We start from the raw sequence: 15,154 nt of genomic DNA on the forward strand, positions 1-15,154 counted from the left end.
GGGTTACTATAAACCCTAAGAAGTCCACTTAGTTATAATAGAATTTATACTTTAATAGTTTCGCGTATAGCTAGGCCCTATAAAGCCGATCCAGGACCTTCTTTAGGTCCTTTATATACTATTCCCTTAATATAGAATATATAAGGATATTATCTAGGTAAGCGATATAATATATATCTAGTAAACCGGCGAGTACTTAATGAATATACGCCTAGAAAGTGGCCGGAGTATTTATTAGCCTGAACGGTATAACCGTATACTTATAGTGGCCGTATCGCGTTCTAAACGCCGTCTTCTAGCGGTCCTCCTTCTTAATCCGGATCCTATAATAGGTATCTTAGATATCCACCTTAGAAAAGTACTTTACCCCGGCGAGCCTATCTAATAGCTCGCCGACTAGGGGCAGAGGGTACCTATTCTTAATCGTTATACCGTTTAACCCTTAATAATCGATATAGAGTCGTAAGCTATTATCCTTCTTAGGCACGAATAGTATTAGCGAGCCTATAGGGCTTATTAACTATTAGATACGCCCGCTTACTATCCCTTCGGCGATATACTTTTTTAGCTCCTCTAGCTAAGCTTAAGATAGGGGATATAACGGCCTAAACGGCGGTTCCTTCCCGTCTTATAAGTTAATCGTGTATTCGGTGTCCTTTAGTAAGGGTGGCTCCTTTATAGCCTGCTCCGAAAACATATCCTGATAGTTAGCGATTTCCGGCGGTAGTTCGACGACTAGTCCGTATATTACCTTATCGTTATCTATAGACGGAATAGTTATATCCAGCGTCCCCGGTACGATAGTAGTAGCGGTAGCGATATATATAACGTACGCCTTCGCTCGCTTTTTAATAACCTCACAAGCCTATAGCTTAGGGTCTATAATTAAGATCGGCCCGTAGACGAATATTCGGCGAGCCGTATTAATTATAATACCTTCCTAACCTATACTATCGTTTAAGAGTAGTAATTATCCGGTACCCTTAGGTCGATCCGTATATAGGAAGACCCTTTTTAATAGTTATAGCTATCCCTCTACGTCTAGTAGATAAAAAGCTAAGCTATACGCTCCGCGAACCCTTACCGGGCTACCGTCGAAGCCTTTAATCTCCGGAGTCTTAACCTCTAAGAGCGGTTTTAACCCTAGGCGTTCTACTAACGCCGGGCTAATAATATCTACCTACGTATAGGTATCTAAATCTATACTAAACTTAATCTCTTTCCCGTAACGGATTACTATCGCTATAGATCTCGCTACCTCGCTAACTACGATCGCCGGCCGGTTATTAGGCGTAGGTCCGGCCCCCTTATTACTTATGCCGACTCGTTTCCCGATAAATAAAGTTCTCTAACCCGAATATCGTTATTAAGATCGTTACGTGTAGCGTGTATATTACTAACGCGGGCGTAAGCCTTTACCGCCCCGTTGTTAGCCGTTATCCGCTGTTCCTTATTACTATAGTAGTCCTTAGAACGGTGACCCTTTTTGCTATAGTTATAGTACTCGCCTATAAAGGCACGTATACTAGGCTACGCTTATAAAGGCTCTAGGCCCGAGCCCGATGCCTTTTAACCCGTTAGGGGCGCCCCCTTCGAGTCTTTACCTGGTTTGGCGGGCGTATACCGACTAGTCGCCGGAGTGCTTACCCGGCTTAAGCGACCGTCCGAACACTAAAAGTTCGATAAGGTCCTTTTATAACCGGTATCCGATCGCTTACTGCTCGCCTTTTTAATAGGGCTTATATCCTAGAATAGCTATACCTCTTAAGCCAGCGTCACGGCCTTATCTAACTTAGTCTTCCGCTCTTATATCTTATCCTTAATACGCAGAGGTAGCCGGCTAAAGTAGTCGTAGGCACGCTCTTCGCTTCCGCTTATCTCCTAGCCTAATAGCCGGTATAGGTTATCCTATCGTTTAAATAGCTTTATTAGCGTTATATCGCCGGTTATTCGTAGCTTATAAAGTTCCTTACGGTAATAGTACTATTATATATCCCGGGATAGATACTCTCGCCGAATAAACGCTATAAAGTCGTTCTAATTCGGGTTAGCGATCTTCTAGGCGTGGTGCCTCTAGGACGTCTAGAAGGTATATTCGAGCTTCGTTAAAGCCTATTCGATCTGCTATAGCACTAGGGCACTAGGTCTAAACTGATTCCCCGCCTTAATCGCTGCTAACTAGTTATCGATTTCTATAACCGTGGATAACTCTTTAATTAGCTTATAATTATATACCGGCGGTTTTTTATAATCGCGCCGGGGCGCCGGTTATTCGGCGAGCTTCTTTATAATTACTTAATTAATCTCGCTTTATTACTAGAGATACTACGAAAATATCGTAATTAACGCCTTTTACGTCGACGTTAAGGGGCCGGCGACAGATCGCCGATTAACCTATAAACTATTATTTTTAGGACTAAGCGTAACCGGCGTATCCGTTAACCCCTTATTTTTATTATTATCTGGCCCCTGCTCGGGCACTGTTATTATTAGTTTAGGCATAACAGGCGCCTCCTGCCCGGCGTCCGCTTCGCTAGCTCCCCCCGGGGGGACGCTTATTCCTTAAGTCCTTCTTGGTGGTATCTTCGGCCTAACTACCTTAAAGGTGTATAAGTTAAAGAATTATAATAAAAGGAAAGTCTGTAGACTTTAGTTAAGGAAAAGATATTATAGAAAAGGCTCGATAGCTTAGTATCGCAGAGTGATCGTAGTATATTCGTTAACTAAGCGCTAACTTTAAACTAAGACTTTAACTTAAGGGATTAAACTGATCCCTTAATATACGCATAGAGATAGATTCGGATCGGTGGTCCGTGCGCGGCTATCGGTCCGACTATATGCCGATAGGTCTGCGATTATCTTATTATACTCCGCCGGTGGAACTAAAGATTAAGGTTAAGGGATCGGAATCGCTTTTAATCCGCCCCGCTATAAGTATAGTTAAACGGCTAGTCGGAAGTTTCCCCGAAGATATAGCGGAAAGCCCTTCTCTAAAGTACGCTAAACCTTTTAAAGGAACGCCCGATTATACCCTAACGCCTAATAACCGTACCCTATTCTCTAACTAGGAAAGTTACTAAGCCGATACTATAAGTAACCGCGATAAGCGTATAAGCCCTACGCCCTCCGATATTATATATTACCCTCGCGACGAGACGGAGGATATCGGATCCGGAAACGGTAGGAACCCGGAACGTTAATAGCGAGTAGCCCCTCTAGGTAATAGTCCTCCTAGACGTAATCCCCCCGGCGTAGGCCCTCCCCTAGGGAACGCACTGGGCGCTAGCTACCCGGAACTATACCTATATATACGATAATCGGATTTACTCGCTATCCTCGGCTAGCGCGATACTCGGACGCACCGATTTAAGGCTAATAACCTAGGCTACTTTAAGCCTCCTTTATACTTTACTACCGACTAGGATCTTAAGACTAAAGGAACTAAACTAATCTATATAGACGTTTTCCGCTTTATTAACGTAATAGACTAGTATGCCGGCCTAAGTGCCTAGCACCGTAAGTCCCTCCCCCGCGGACTAGCCCGTTATCTATTAGGCGAGGCTTCTGTATAGTTTATAAGCCTTAATAAGGGACGATATTCGTACCTTACTATAATAGCCACCGTTACGGAATAGAAGACCGCCTTATATAAAAGGTTCCGATTACCTTAAGAGGAGGCCGAGTATAAGCTAAGACGCGAGCGATATACTCTAGACGATATAGTTACCCGCCACGATATCCGTGTCTTTATAGATAAGGTAATCCGATTAGCGAAGGCGGCTAACGAATCTAAAGGTAAGTATTTAGCTCTTATATAGGACCGCTTAGACGCTAACCTAACGAATACTATTCCCTGTCCTGGACCGGAAACTATAATAACCGACTTTATAAATAGCCTAGCTAGTATAATACCAGGATAGTACTAGAATTATATTAATAGAGCCTAGAAGGCACTTATTACCCGACGAACGCTGCTATAGATTAAACGGATATCGATATCGAACTAATCCTCCTAGGTATATTCGCCTTTTCTATAATACCCGGATCGACGCGGTAGCCCGGCTTTACGCCGCTCGCTATAGCCTAAACGACGTTCCCTAGCGCCGGATCGTTATCTACTATTCCTAGAACGTCGCTTACTAGGACTAGGACTAGGATAATTCTACCGGAACGACCACGCCCTACCGGCCTTAGGCACACTAAACCGCTATATAAACAAACGCGGCTAACGGCTCTTAGCTAATAATACGTCCGATTAACCAGCGCGCGGAAACCGGAACTTTCGCCGGGAACGATCCAGGGATCTAGTAAATACTATTATTAATAATAAGGTCTCCGATAAGGGATATAAGAATAACGAGGAACCAGAGGACCTATACTATTTCGAGGAGGAGACTAATAGTTCCGAGGACCTTATAGATAATAAAGCCGAGACCAATAAAGGCAGTAATTAACTATACTAGGTCACTAATAGACCCGGATTTATACCTAAGTACCGTGATCTTTACTAGGTACGACGATAATATACTAAGTATAAATAACTAATAAGATCTAATAATAAGGCCCTCCGCTATAAAAAGTCCTATTCCTACCTATTTCTAATAAAGGAATAAGGCGGTTAGGACTCCCCGCTAATCGAAGGCGCCCCTTAGGAAGTAATAGACCTAGTAGCCGGCCTATACGGTTATATATACATAAGGGTCTAAGTTCGTGTAACCCTAGATAGCGCTCCTTTCGAAGTTTATATTAATTTAGGTGCCTTACGATATATCGTAAGCCAGCACCTCCTCCCCTACCTCCCCGATATAAAAGTCGATATAACTAAGAGATCTACGCTTCGCGGTATAGGTACCTCGAGCACTATTAAATAGGCTTTATTTACCCTATTAGTACGAGGTATAATAGACGACTAGCCCTAAGTCGGACGGCTATACATAAAGGCTTAGGTGGTCCCTAAGCTAGAAGCCGGTCTGCTCCTCGGGTAGGAATTTAACTATCCGAATAAGGTTAATATCCTTAACTCGCGGGACGCTATCTAGATTAGGTCCTGCGAAGATCTTATTATCCCGGCACGTATCTTCGCTAAACGCTTACTAGTTAGGCGCTAATTAAAAGCCGCTAAGAAGGTTATTATTTTACCGTATTAGTACGGGTTTATCCTATTTAAGGAACGGAATATAACCTTAGACTCTATAGAATTCTAACCGGATATTAAGGGTTTACTAAACTATATCCTTAGTAAAGGAATATCTATCCTAATCTATAACGCTAACGACCGGCCGCTACTTATTTCCCGGGGTAGTAAGCTAGGGTATATAGATCCCTTTTATATTAACGGATATCTTAATATAGAGTAAGACGAAGCCCGCGATATTCTAATAAAACGACTAGAGGCCGCTAAGAAGTCCCTAAGTCCGGAAGGATAAGGCGATATCTTTAGAGGGTATTTACCTATTAGCGGGAAGCTCGGAATCGCTAAGAGCCTAGATACCCCGACTAAAGCGACTCTAGAAGGCGTGACTATCTATAACCACGGAGCCTGCTTTATATAACGCTTTACTAGGATTATCGGTAATTATCCTAAGGTTTAGACGGACTAAGGCATTATTAATATAGATAAAAAGGACTATATACGCGTTCCCCTAATCGATAAGTGGTATACCTAAAGGATTAGCTAGAAGCTATACCCGCTTAGCCGTAAAGACTAAGCCTTTCTGGACTAGACCCTGGATAGACTTTACGACCAGGACCGTATAGAATAGACGTTAGTATTAACGCCCTTTAGTGCTCCGGTTTTTATTATATAGCAGGAGGTAAAAGGTAAACGTAAAGGCCGTATAGTAGTCGACCTTTATACCCTGAATAAGGTTACTATCCTAGATACGTACCCGATACCGCTCTAGGATAAGGTTATTAAGCGACTCCGAGGGAAGAAGTTTATCTCCGTTATCGATACCCGGGCTTTCTTCTATTAGTTCCCTATATATAAACCGCACCGCGAGCGATTCACTATTATCTCCTAATAAGGATAGGAACTATTAAAGGTCGCCTTAATAGGTTTCCGTAACTCGCCCGCGTATATCTAACGCTATATAGACTAGCTCCTTTACTTATACCAGGACTTTATCTCCGCCTTTATTAATAATATCGTTATTATATCGGATACTAAGGATGATTATACTAAGCACTTAAATATAGTGCTCTCCCTGTTTAGTAAAAAGAGGATTAGTATCTCTCCCGATAAGTCCTTTATTAGATATCCGTTAGTTTAACTACTAGGATTCGAGGTTAATACCCTTAGGCTATCGAATACTAAAGAACGTACCGAGGCTTTATAAAAGATTCGCCCTCCGACTTCTCTTTAGTCCTTAGAATATTAGATCGGGATAACGGGGTGGCTTCGTTATCTTATTCCCCGATTCTCTTATTGAATCGCTCCCCTTTAGTAACGGAAGACGACCCTCCTCGCTAAGGCTTATTAGATCGGGAAAGATAAGGGATAGGCCCGTAAGGCGTATACTAAACGCATAATATTTAAGGCCACTACTAAAGAGTTAGCTATATTCTATAATATTACCGGCGCTTTTACCTCGGATACTTACCTATTCTACTATATCCCTACTAAGATCCTCTTTATCTAGCTAGACGCCTTTAAAGAGCACGGGTTCTCCGCTATACTCTTCTAACTAGTTAATAAGACCGAATAGCTTATTAAAGGAACCTTTAAGAAGACCGATATTCGACTAATACTCTATATTAGTAAGGGGCTTAACGCCACTAAAAAAAAGTACTAGCCTATAGAACTCAAGGTTACCTGCCTAGTATAGACTATTTATAAGACCCGCACTATTATTTAGTCCGCTTATCGTAACCCGACTATAGTCCTTATAGACCACGCCGCTACTATTAGTATTATAAAGTCGATAGTCCTGTCTAGTACCGATAAGACTAGGCTAAATATAAAGCTTACCCTCTCCTCCGAGTTTCTTAGCTAGTTCTAGTTAGATTATTAATATATCCCTAGTAAGATAAATATAGTAGCTAACGCCCTATCTTAGCTGCCTACTACTAATAGCCCCCCGGCTAAAGGTCTAGGCGAATTAGACCGGATTTAGGAAGACTAGGCTATATACTATATTAGCGAAATCTAAATAAAGGACGATATACGATAAAGGATTATCGAAGGATACGTTAACGATTCGAAATAGGCACCTATCCTTACCTAAGCCACTAACTATAACTTATTAGTTAAGATCCCTTTCGAGGTAGATAATAGTCTCCTATACTAGGTGGATTTAAATAGGAGAAAACGCCTTTATATCCCCTTCTCTTTACGTAAGGAATTCCTCTAGGCCGCCCACGATAACCGGTATTATTTCGGAGCTAAACGGATATAATACGATTTAGTTAGCCGCTTTATAATCCTATAACTCCGTAAGGAGGTCGACTTATATATCGCTTAATATAAGATATATTATACCTACTAAACGGATCGGCAGGCTCCCCTTAGCGAGATATAGCCTATTCTAACGCCCCCTATCCCTTTCTATACTATCGCTATAGACTTTATTATCGGACTACCCGAAATACCCTCCGTAGGGACTCCCTGGTAGCGCGAAGGCTTCCCTTTATTTAATACCCTCCTAACCGTCACGGATAAGTTCTTAAAGGCCTCCCTGCTTATCCCTGGCTATAGCACCTATACCGCTAAGGACTAGGCGTCTATACTCTTTTAAGCCCTTTAGATAGGTAACTAGGGTATCCCCCGCGCTATTATCTTAGATTATAACCCTAAGTTTTTATTAGACTTCTAGATAACTTTATAGAAGGTAGCCGGAACTAAGCTAAAGTTCTTAACGGCCTGGTATCCCTAAACCGATAGTATCTCCGAGAGGAAGAACTAAACCGTTAAGATCGGGATACGTATATACCTAGCGGATAACCTAAACGCCCTATAGCCGAAGGTGATTATACCTCTATAGTTTAACCTAAATAACGCCTTTAACGAGATACTCGGCTATACACTAAATAAGATACTATACGGCACTAAAACGAATAGTCCACTCGATCTAATCGGTAATATTAACCCTAAGTTCGTATATAAGATATTCTAGGAGGACGCGAAACTTACTATTATAATAGCTTAGATATATATAAAGCGCCTATACGATAAGAAACGGCATAATATTCGGTTCTAGCCCGGCGACCGCGTATATATCCGCCTTAGCCGCGGATACTCGCTCCCGGGTAAGGCTAGCCCTAAGCTCGGCGCTTAACGGATAGGCCCCTTTAAGGTCCTCGAGTAAGTATCGCCGCTAATATACTAATTAGATCTGCCTAAGACTCTTAACGTATACCCCGTTATTAGTATTACTTAACTCTAAATAATTAGATTCACGGAGATACCCAAGACTAAAGGACCCGTCGATATATAAGACGGGGACTAAGAGAAATAGCGGGACCTATACAAGCACTACGAGATCGAAGCTATCCTAGATAAACGGATTACCTATAAGGGAAGAGGTAAGCCACGTACTAAGTACCTTATTTAATAAAAGGACTAGCCGGACTAGTGGAATATCTGGATACCTATAGACGTAATAGAAGCTCCGGATTTAGTAGAGGAATTCGAGGAACGTTAAAGAGCTTTAGAAGTGCTTCGCTTAGTATTAAAGGGAATAAAAGAGGTTAAAAGACTAGAGCCCGGCGAGCTCTAAAAAACTAAAGGGACTTATTTAGCCTCGCGGCGGAGCTAGGCTAAGGCTAAAGAACTATCCCCCTTAATAACGAATACCCTTTTAGAAGGTATAACCGATACGGTAAGAATAACACTATCTAATCTCGAACTAGTAAGAACAGAAGCCCTACCGGCTATATAGCCCCGGCGTATATATAAATCAGCACGGCTGGCTTAAAAATAAAAGATTTCTCCCGGCCGCCTATAGCTTTACTATTTCCCTTTATTCTTTATCTATAGCTACACGATTATAATAACGATTACGGCTATATTCTTATCCACGCTCCTATCTATATATCCTTTTATAGGATACTAGTAACTAATCCGACCTATTCCTATTATAATCCCTCGCGATTAGACTATCCTTTACCCCTATCACCTTACCCCTGCCTATTTTTATCACCTTCCTAATAATAAACTACTAGGCCCTAAATGCAATACCCCCTAACAAGTTATACTACGTAGCGGTATTCCCCTTAAACATTTATAGGTCGAAAGACTAAGTGCTATAAAACTCCTTTAACCGCTACTTCCATAACGGTAAGAACGGCCAGGGCCTCCTATTCACGGGATACTTCCGAGCTATTTCTTTATTCGGAGATAAGAATAGCGTTAAAGCCTAACTATAAGCTATCGGCCTAGCCTTTGCTAGTTAGAAGAGTAATAATAGCGGCACTATCGCCCGCTATAAACGCGAGGCCACCTAAAAGGGCTACGATTACCCTAAGGATAAAGGTAATAACCGGATAATCTTCGCTCCTAGCGACGTAGCCGACCGTATAGTGACTAAAGCCGAAGCTAAGGATATCGTTCTTAACCACCCCTAGCCTTAATTCTTACTAGACTATAGCCGAATTATCTCTTAGTAGGAGTAAGTAAGCTAAATGTTCGAGGAATACTTAGTAATAGCTTAATATAATACTCCTTATAGGCCGGGAGGCTAATTTCTACACGGCAGTGCCTCGCGGGGCACGCCTAGTTCTATTATAGGCACCGGTTCTCCTATACCCCGACTATCCGGCGTTATATACCCGCGTTAATAGCCGAGTAACCTAATAGCCACCTTATTTAATAAGACTATAGTTAAAACTATTAATTAGGCTAATAAGCTCGGGCTAGAAATAATAGCTATCGTTAAGTATTTATAAAACGGAACTATAGATTAGCCGAGCTTCCTAGTAACTATAATACCCTTCTATAATACGCTTAAGCCTCGAGCTAAGGCGATTAAGGCTTACTTAGAAAGCCTGGCCGTATAGCACACACCCCTTATCCGGTCGGTAATAGACGTGTTAGTAAACACGTCTATTAGCTAAGGCTCGCTAACGGTCACGACCGCGATTACTAGCTAGCTTATACTATCTAGCACGGTTAGAACTAAGCGACCTATAATAGGCGGAGCTAACTAGCCTATCGCTAAACGGCTATTTATATACCGTAAGGGTAAGGATAAAATTTAGGTCTAAATAGCTAAGAGTCTTATATCCCGCCTATATAACGCCTCGGCGTAACTCTATATAAAGGAGTTTACTAGGAGCGGATAAACTCTCTGCGTTATCCGCTAACGCACCCACGGCATAGTCCTCCCCCTAGCGGCGGGCAAATTCGCCGAGTAGTTTATCTCTACGCACATAAGGAATAGTCCTATCTAGAACGCGGCGGACCTCCCGCTACTAGTGGCTTTATAGCGTATAGAGTCCTAGGTTTATATTATATACCTAGAAAATAACGGGTCGCTAGAGGACGGTAAACGGGACGTAATAGCATAGCGCTTTATAGATAACCCAGATCTAGCTATCACGCTAATCCACCACACTACGACGATCTAGGAGCACTACGATAACCGGGCATATAAGGCTATACTGGCCTTATACGATATAACGCCCGCTAAGCTCGAGACTAAACGCGACGAAATCACTATTAAGGAAGTGACTAGTATTACCGGCCTTAACCCGGAAGCATAGGGTATCCTAATAGACGAGCCAGATAAACCCGTTATCACTATTATCTAGCTATCCGACTATATCCTCCGGCAAGGAACGTATAGGCACTATAAAACAGGACGGGTCGCCTCTTACCCTATACGACCTCCTAAAGTTTACGATCACTCTCTTCGGCTCTTATTATTTATCTCTTTTCCCTTTATTCTTTTCCTTTAGTCCCTGGTTAGTAATTCTACGATAGATAGACGGGTGGCCGGGCATACTTGCTAGTGCTATACACGGAACCTATAGAGTTAGAGAACGCGCTAGGAAGGCGCTATCCTGTATAGTAAAATTTTTTTCTAATAATAAAGAGAGAGAGTGCCTATATCTATAAACTATTACTAGTATAATAATCGGCCTAGCCGAGTCTAAGCTAGACTATATAGACCTAAGTATAGCTAGAAGCCCGCGGGACGCAGGGCTTTATCCTTCCCGGGGTATATACTACGCACCACTATCCTATACTATACCAGCACTAAAGCCCGTATAGCGCTAGATCGGTGCCAGCACTATACCGGAGCTAAAGCCTATATAGCGCTGGATTAGTGCTAGCACTATACCGGCATTAAAGCCCGTATAGCGCTGGAATAGTGCTAGCACCAGCTAAGTCCTAGATAGACCGAGGTTTCCCCGTGGCTATATAGAGCGGGAACCTCGCCCTCTCCTTTAGACAATCCATCCTATTTACATATCATTTACTACACCCTAAGGTGGCCTAACTCAAATCCTCTTATAGGTCCTATAGTACTGGCTGGCCAGAGATATGTACGGTTAGTGCATGTCACCTCCTATAGGTAACAGTTATAATCCTCCTACAGGTAACAGTCATAATCCCCCTACAGGTCACCGTCATATATCACGGCAGCCAATCCCATCGTCTCTCGGTTACTTCTATAGCGTGTATAAACGATACCGCCTAACCGCCGATTTCCCGACCTAACGTAACGGTGCCCCTTATAATAGGTGCTACGAATACCGTAATAATAGGGTTAGTACCGTGCCTAGCGGTAATAGGCGGGCGTTACCTAGCGGTAATAGGCGGGCGTTACGTGGTCGTATTATACACTAAGATAATTAACCGCCCGTTCCGCTAGGCCCCCTTAAACCGCGAGGGTGGGTGCTATTAAATAGCTATATAGCTATCGAGTACTCTAACCTCGGTCTTATACGGGTTAAGTATAAGTATTACGCTGCCCTTTATTAGATAGGTAAGAGGTTATATATAAGTATAGCGTCTCTTTTACTATTTATTAGTACCTACTAAAAATATTAATCTTATAGGAGTCTACCGCTAAAAACCCTAAGTTTAGTACCTATTATAATTAGGGCGATATAGAGGTTAAGCTAATCCCTTTATTACCCGACTTAATCTAATAATTATTACTCTCTAATTATCCCCGCTTTTCCGCGTTTCGTAAAAACACACGCCTATATAATAATATATTCGTATTTACCTCTATTAACTATACGGAGACCTATCACGGTGTTCCGGCAGCTAGTAGCCCGGTAGCTTTTTAGATCTATAGTGCTTTTTACCACCTTACTAAACCGTTAAATTCCGATAAATAGTATCCCGCTTTCGTATAGTTATATTTTCACGATCCTTAGAGTGCCGCCGACTACCGCTACGCGAACGTATAACGCCTTAATACTACGCTTAACCGCGAGGTTCTTAATCGTCTATTAAACCTTATATATACCTATAATCCGTTCGCTAAGATTTATCTTATAGCCCACGAATACTTCCTATCTCTCTAATAGCAGGGTCGTATCCTGCTAAATCCGTAGATAAAGTTAGTTATTAAACACGGAGCCGATATACGTCGTGAAAACCTGTCGGTTATAGATAAAGTTACCGCCGTGGTTCCTAATAAGTCTAGCTAAAGAGGATATCAGGATATCGTCCTAGTAAAGAGGCGGGCAGATAATAGTATACGGGGGTTTTATCGCGTCGACCACGAGTATCTAGCCTACTTACCGCTCGCCTATCCCTTAATATATCCTCTAGGATGAACCGGTTATTATTAGAATATACGGCTATATAATCTTCGCGGTTAGGCACGCTAGGTTACGGAGGTTAAGTTTTATTAATACTACTATTACCTTCTATACCCACGGCGGTAATAAAGGTATATCCCCTTTATATACGGACGCCTTTTTTAGCAGTTTCTAGTAGATCTATAGGCGTCGTGTAACCAGAAAAAGCTAAGATAGATCCAGAACTATTAGCGGGAATTATAGGTAAACGTATATTCGGGTATAGTAGACTAGGTCTATTATAGCGATAAGGATCTTACGAATATCGGTTAGCGGATTATCCTGCCTATAACGTATCTTAGCGGTTAGCGGTTTATATCCTAATACTATCAGGATTCTATAGCTATTATCCGTTATCTAGGGCCACCGACTTTTTTTATTACTTTCACGGCTAACCCAAGCTAGCCGGAGATAATACGCGAATTTCTACCGGGCTAGAGTATAAGCGACCGCCCTGATTTAGTTAGATGTGTTTTCGAGCTAAAGTGCCGTGAGCTTAAGAGGGAATTACGGGATAGTCTTTTTAGCACGTTTACCGGTATTATCTAGACCGTAGAATATTAGAAACGCGGTCTCCCTTATAAGCATATACTTCTTTTTCTAAGCGCGGAGGCGGCCGGTTTTTATAAAGACCCTGCTAATATTAATAGAGTTATCTTTATAGAGCTCCCGACTCCTAAGTCTAACCCTACTAGCCGCCTCTATAAAATTATTAGTAGGAATATAGTCTATAGGCCTTACGGTGCTAATAAGCCTTCGGCGCCGTGTATATAGTCTCTAAACGGCTTAGGGAGTAAGTATTTAAAGTAATTTCCGAAGCCGTTTAACCCTAAGACTATTATATAGGATAATAGTTATCCGTAGTATAGGCGCCGAGATACTAGCCAGTATATTAAAAAAAGGGGCCTAGCCGGTCCGGTACGGCTAGATAATCGCTTTATAGTCCCGTATAGCCCTTATTTATCGCTAAAGTATAGCGCTTATATTAATATTAAGCTTTACGGGAGCGTAAAAGCGATTAAGTATATCTATAAGTATATCTATAAGGGCGGCGACCGAATAACGGTTAAGATTACCGGTTATAATTCCGGAGATAAGGTGTCCGTCCACCTTAAGAGTCGATATATCGGTTTATTAGAAGTAGTGGTTTAGTTATTCGAGTTCCTAGTCCACCACGAGTTCCTGCTAGTTATACGCCTACCTATTCACCTCGAGGGTTAGTAGCTAATTATCTTCTACTAAGACGTAATAGAGTCTTAGATTCGGAGGTAATTAAAGGTATAGCTACCCTTCTTCTTATTCACCGATTATATTAACGGTTAGTTATAGGAGCGAAAGAGTCCGTTAATAGCCTTCTTTAACTATAACCGTAACTATAAAGATAGTTATAACTTATTATATCACGACTTTCCTAGCCGTTATACTTAGTTACTATAGGAATTCGCCTAGTGGCTATGGTAGCGGGGTTTTTAGATTAGCCGCTTATACTATATACCCCTAATATCCGGTAAGCCGTTCTATTTATAGCTGCTTTTAGTTTCTATTCGCGGTCCGACTTTGTTTACCGACCTACGGGTTATTAATAGTAGCCCCTATAATACTTTTCGGGACGCCTATACTATAGCCGGCTTACTTTATAATAATCGCTATTAGGTTACTTATTTTTAGGAGGCTATAGTTTAGTAAACCGGTTATACCTTATAGGAGCTTTTTATAGTCGCCCTTATATATAGCGATATTTCTAGTCCGCGGGTAATCTAGGATATATTTACGGAGTTAATTTACGATAATCTTAATCGTCGAATAAGCCGGTAAGGTCTTCCCTATCCGCCTTCCCTCGAATAGCCGTATATCGACTACGGTTTATTCCTTCTCTAGACGTGTCTTACTAATACGGGGAGGACTCTCGCTAATTTCGGGCTACCTATCCCCGTATTTAACTAAGAGCTTATAATAAGGAACTCTTTATTAGTTACGGAGCTCGACTATAACCGCGAGGAGTAGTCTACGGTCTTTAATAAGATTAGCGGTTAGTTTAACTAGTACTAGGCTACCGTGTTTAAGGAGATTATCGACTTAGTAAAGTCCGGGCAATATAATCGGTTCTTCTTATAGGGTCCTAATAGGACGGGTAAGACTTTTATATATCGCGGTCTCTACGCCTATTTCCGGTCCTAGGGAAAGGTAGTCCTATATATCGCCTCTTTTAGTATTACGGCAGTCCTACTAAAAGGTAGTTAAACGGCCTATTCACGGTTTAAGATCCCGATTCGGATCGATAATACCTCTTCTTATAATATCCGTAAAAATATAAACCTTACCCGGTTACTATAAAAGACGATATTAATTATATAGGACGAGGTTCCGATATAGTATAGGCACTATTTTAAGGCTA

This window comes from Sodiomyces alcalophilus (assembly GCF_042370955.1).
Source record: "Sodiomyces alcalophilus JCM 7366 unplaced genomic scaffold ACRALscaffold_6, whole genome shotgun sequence".
NCBI lineage: Eukaryota > Fungi > Ascomycota > Sordariomycetes > Glomerellales > Plectosphaerellaceae > Sodiomyces > Sodiomyces alcalophilus.